The following is a 5,548-nucleotide window of genomic DNA, read 5'->3' on the forward strand; positions in this document are numbered from 1 at the left end:
TCTTCAGCGAGGTGCGCACCGCCACCACCGTTCTAGTCATGATCGTCTTCGTCATCTGCTGCTGGGGACCCTACTGCTTCCTGGTGCTGCTGGCTGCTGCCCGTCAGGCCCAGGCCACGCAGGTCCCCTCGCTCTTCAACGTGGTGGCTGTCTGGCTGACTTGGGCCAATGGGGCCATCAACCCTGTCATCTACGCCATTCGCAACCCCAACATATCCATGCTGCTAGGGCGAAGTCGGGAAGAGGGTTACCGGACTAGGAATGTGGACGCTTCCCTGCCTGACCAGGGCCCGGGCCCGCGGGCCAGAAACAGGTCTGCCAACCGGCTGGGGGCCAGCAGCAGGATGAACTCTTCCAATCTGACCAGCGGGGTAGCTGGGGAGATGGCCTTGTGGGCTCGTAAAACTCCAGTTGTACTTTTCTGCCGGGAAGGGCCACCGGAACCTGTGACAGCATTGGCCAAACAGCCTCCATCTGGAGCCAGGGATACCAGCCTCTAAGCAGAGTTGGGGTGCACAGCTTGTGAAGGTAGCTTTTTACCTGCTTCGTTTAATGCAGGATTCTGGGGGAGAAGTGTGTTTTTCATAAAGCCAAACATTTAAAAAAGATACAGATTGGGAGGCCTACCATTCCCCAAACAACATACAAGACAATGTCACCTCCAAACGTGCCAAAAGGAATGTAAAGTGCAAAAATTAAAATAATCTGAAACCACACAACCAAGCATTGTGAACTGTAAGTGCCAAAAATGACTAAATAAAATTCACAATTACTGAAAAGCTCGTATTACAGGAATCACACTGTGAAACAAAATCATTGAATGCAATCAGTATTTGTTCAAACACATAGAGTTTCAAGAAAGAACAAAGACCCTCAGAATTGCTTACCGAACCCTCTAAATCACCAGCATTCAACCAAATTTCAGATTTCTAGAACTTGCTACTCTGACACATGCTTTGGGTACTTAGGTTGGGAGCGGGAAATTCTTATCCTTACACTCTTCCGTCTACTTCACACCCCATCCCTTTAAAATCTTTGTGGGAAATTTTAAATTCATAGCCCATGTAAAACTGTAGGATTTTGAAAAGGTGGTTTATTACCATAAAATTCAGCCACCTGAAGTATGAAAATAAAGAAATGTGGCTGTTTTAAAAAGTATTCTAAAATTATATAGTTATGTTTCTCATCCTAACCCCAAAATTATCTGCCCTGACTAGCTCTGAGGCTTTATTTACCCTTCCTCTAAACTGCTGCTTTTGTTTCTAATACATTGGGTGATGCTGCTCTCAGAATGCTTTCACACTTTAAAAAAATAACGTTTGTAGTAGAAAATCTTTGTCTTTTGGGGGTAAATTGATTTTTGGATGCAGCCAAAAAATGTAATCTGAAGTCAAGTTGATTGAATCAGGTGAGTAATGTCATATATATTAAAATAAAAGCTCTATAAAGTAACACGATTTCACTTTCCTGCGTGGTTTTTAACTGATGATGTTTTCTAAAAGGAATTCTAAAAACATTTTGAGAAGTGGCCCCATTTCTAAAATAAACATAGAATTTTCTAAGAAGATCATACTCTCACATTTGGGAGTTTTGGGTACATTTGTGTGTGTGTGTTTTTAAATGGATCATTGTTTTATAGATGTGAGTTTCCTAAAATAATGTAGTCTTTATTAGAAAGGGAGACCAAGTGTGGAATTATTACATAATGTAATAGGGTCTAAAAAACTTAGGCATGTCAGAGAGGTACTCCAATCAAACTAAAGATATCTTTAGAAATGTGTAAAACAAAGATGCTTTTAAAAAATTCAACCCTCTGCAGGGGGGTACTATTTTGATTATTCCACCTATTTTACAGATGAGAAAACTGAGGCACTGAGGTGCTATGTGATTTGCCGAAGTTCACACAGGATGTAATGCTAGGCCTAAGATTGGTACCTAGAAGACTGGTGCCAGAATTCTGTCTTAATCACTGCATTGTGCGGCCTATCTCATTTTAAAAGACAATGGGAAATATGGAAAAGAGGCAGAGACATTAAAAACAATTATCAAAGAGAGGGGGGAATAGGTAGCATAACATTTAAAAGAAATGATCTGTTTAATTTGGAGAGCAGCTATATATGATGTGTGTTTAAAAACTACATGAAGAGATTCATAGCAATCACTTATAGGCATAATCCTAGGCCTTAATGTTCCCCATCACCTATCTTCTCTATTTTTGCTCCAGGGCAGCTGAGCACAGCTGGAGAAAATTACAGACAGATCAATAGTACCCTCTGCACCTAGAATCCATAGCCTCACCAGGGCCCTCTCTCTCCCCTGCTCAGTTGTCTGAACCTCTGTGCTTGTCAGCTCACTCTTTCTGACCACTGTAAGTTTCTACAAACTTTCTCCCCTCAAACTTTTAATGACCCTCCCTTGTTGGAGGATGAACATCCCTCCTACTTCACCAAAGAGATAGACAGATACATATCTATATATATAAAAGGCTAATATGCTAAGTGTCTGACAATCTGACCGGGCACTATGATGTGCACTGACCACCAGGGAGCAGACGCTCAACACAGGAGCTGTGGTGACACGAACTGGCCATTTACAGAGGAACGGCACCGCGGACCTGATGCCCACAAAGCAACACTCAGCTTCCCCCAAGTGGGACATAGGCCCCGCCACCACCCTGGAGCAACAGCCCACCAAATCGCAGTCAACACTGCCAAGACCCCATGGCGCAAAATGCAGCCCATAGCCCAGCCCAGCCCGGAAACAGTCTCTGGCTTCCTCTCCCTAGCAACTAGCCTCCTTGGAGTTTCTTCAGCCCAGGAACATTACTTGCTTTATAGCCAGGTGAAAACATTTTACATTTTAACCAAATGTCTGTGAAGTGTTTTTCCCATGCCTCATCTTATTTGATCCTCACAGAAGTCCTGGAGTAGGTAGGTAGGAGACTCAGTGGAATCCTATTTTCTTTTCATTAGCCAGAAAATGGAGATTTAGAAAGTTTAGAAACTTGACCCGACTGAAAAGAAGTAAGAAATGGTGGACCTTGAAAATGACTTCAGGTTTTCTCACTGGGCAGAGTATAGTCAAACACTGCTACAATTAAATATTTTACCCTTTACAATTAAATATTTTACTCTTTACAATTAAATATTCTCCCTGTGTGATCTACAATAATAATCTGCTTCATGTTGATATTTACTGCTGTGTTGCTGACAATTACCTGAAAGAGAAGTTGGGGTGCTTCACTTGGCTGGAAAAAGTTTAGCTAAATCAGAAAGCAGGTCTAATTAAGCAAGTTTATCTATATAAAGCTCTTGTTGGCGCCAATCGCACATGTGTGTTTCCATCTGTCATTGTCGATCGTGAATTTGGTTGACACTTCTATTATAGAGAAAGGGTGAATAGTGATATTAAAATATTTCTTCTAATTAATTTCCTTTCAATGTGCACGAATTCATGCACCACACCACTAGTACATTTATATTTTAGCCACCAAAGGTAACAAACTAACCTGGATTTCTGAGCTCTGTCTTTCCAATAGTAAAGAAACCAGTCCCCTCTCCAGCCTCAGGCCACGCCCCCTACCCTGGCGCCAGGCCAGGGGACCTCAGGCCGTGCCCCTTATCCAGCAGGGCTTCACGGGGGACCTCAGGCCATGCCCCGTGCCCTGGCCTGGGCTGGGGGACCTGAGGCTGCACCCCCGCCCGGCGGGGTTTGACAAGGGTGGGACTGGCCAGGTCTGGATCTAGCCCAATGCGGGGGAGGGGGTGCCAGCTGGGTCTGGGTCTTGTGCGATTTTGAGGCGCACGTGGGTGGGCGGGGACTTGACTCTGGGTCCTGTGGTGCACCCCAGACTCTGACAGGAGGATGATTTTCATATACATTTTACTAATTTTCTTTCATCTCTGACACTTCTATTATAGAGAAAGGGCAAATAGCAATATTAAAATATTTCCTCTAAATAATCCCCTTTTAATGTGCACAAATTTTGTGCATTGGGCCACTAGTATTGTTATGATTAACAAAATATACCAAGGACTCAGGTATTTTATACTAGTGCCCTGTTTTATTCTCTGCACACAGGTGTGAGGAGTAGAAGATACTCTCACCATCTCACTACTCCCCGGGTCCTGGCTATTCCTCCTGCTGCTGGACCTCCCTGTGCACTGGTTATGAAAGTGCAGCCACCAGCTGCTAACAGTTGTTACCACGTTCATCCACAGAGTGGAGCTGGCTGATCCTGCCAGCTAGCATCTCTCTCCTAAAGCACTGGCTTTGCTGAATAAGGCACCTTTCCTCTCAGAGGAACATGCCCTCTGGTCAAAATAGAGCAATATCTCCACTACATGAAGGCAAAACATGCATCTGCCTAATGTCGTATGTTCTCTGCATGGGCCAGTTTAGAAGTAAACAACTGTCAGTCAACTTGTTCTCTCTCCAGAGACCCTAACAATCAATTTAACTGGGGAAAAATGTTTAATCCTGTTGTACCTTCAGCTGTGAGAGACAAATGAAGGGAGAGACGGCACTGAGCTCACCACATCCTGTGGTCATCGAGTGCCTGCTTGTTTCTGGATGGCAGGGGTCCACAGGAAGTGCAGCCTTTCTTAATAGCACTCCCTGTGCTCACTCTGTGAAAGGGGGGGGATCCAAATAGCATTTCAGCTGCAATATGAAAGCCTGAAATACTGCTAATTCCCCACAAGGAGGCTCCATTGTCAAGTACAAGTTCCAAGAGGGAAAAGTATCAACCATTTTAAAAGCAGCACATCATGGTGCATTAAACTTTCATAACCTTTAACCACTTTAACATTCCTGATTACAGTTTGGTTCTTATTATCATATAAAAAAGTATTGTATTATCTTACTGCCATGCAAAGTAAGGCAAATGTATCCTGTCTTAAATCCATAACTTAAATTAAACTGAGAATACAGAACAAGAGTTTCTTTTTTTTTTATTTTGGGGGGGGGGAGAGTTGGGGGGAAGCGAGGTTGATAATTATAATAAAAAATATTCCCTCATCTTCAGTTATTACATTTGATCCAAGAGTTGTCACATAGATTCAACTTTGGCTTTCAAAGTCAAAGAAAAAAAAAGATTAACCTTTGGTTAAAATGTTTACTCTTTATATATACGGCAAAACATTATTACCCATTTAGTAATTTTGCTTAATAACACATATGGGCATGGCATTATTTTAATATCTCTTTAAAATTGAAGCAGTGAATACTTCTAATCAGATGAGGTAATACCTTAAAATATTGGTAATATAATTTCTAAATGGTCATAAGTTTGTTCAAAGTATTTAAAAAGAAAATATAGCTTAAATACATAATAAATAATTTATACAATTAAGATTTTTTTCAAAAGTATGATGTTAAAACTAGATATATGATGTAACACTGTATGATGTTTAAACTTTTCCTTTTGCATCCTCAATTCTCTGAAGAAAAAATAAATTAGAATAAATATGACCAGTGCCATAAGCGTTCAATTAACTTTATGTTTAAATCATTTATTGCATGCCATATGGTATGTGTATAAAATATA

The sequence above is a fragment of the Myotis lucifugus genome, unplaced genomic scaffold (genome assembly GCF_000147115.1).
Source record: "Myotis lucifugus unplaced genomic scaffold, Myoluc2.0 scaffold_278, whole genome shotgun sequence".
Lineage (NCBI taxonomy): Eukaryota > Metazoa > Chordata > Mammalia > Chiroptera > Vespertilionidae > Myotis > Myotis lucifugus.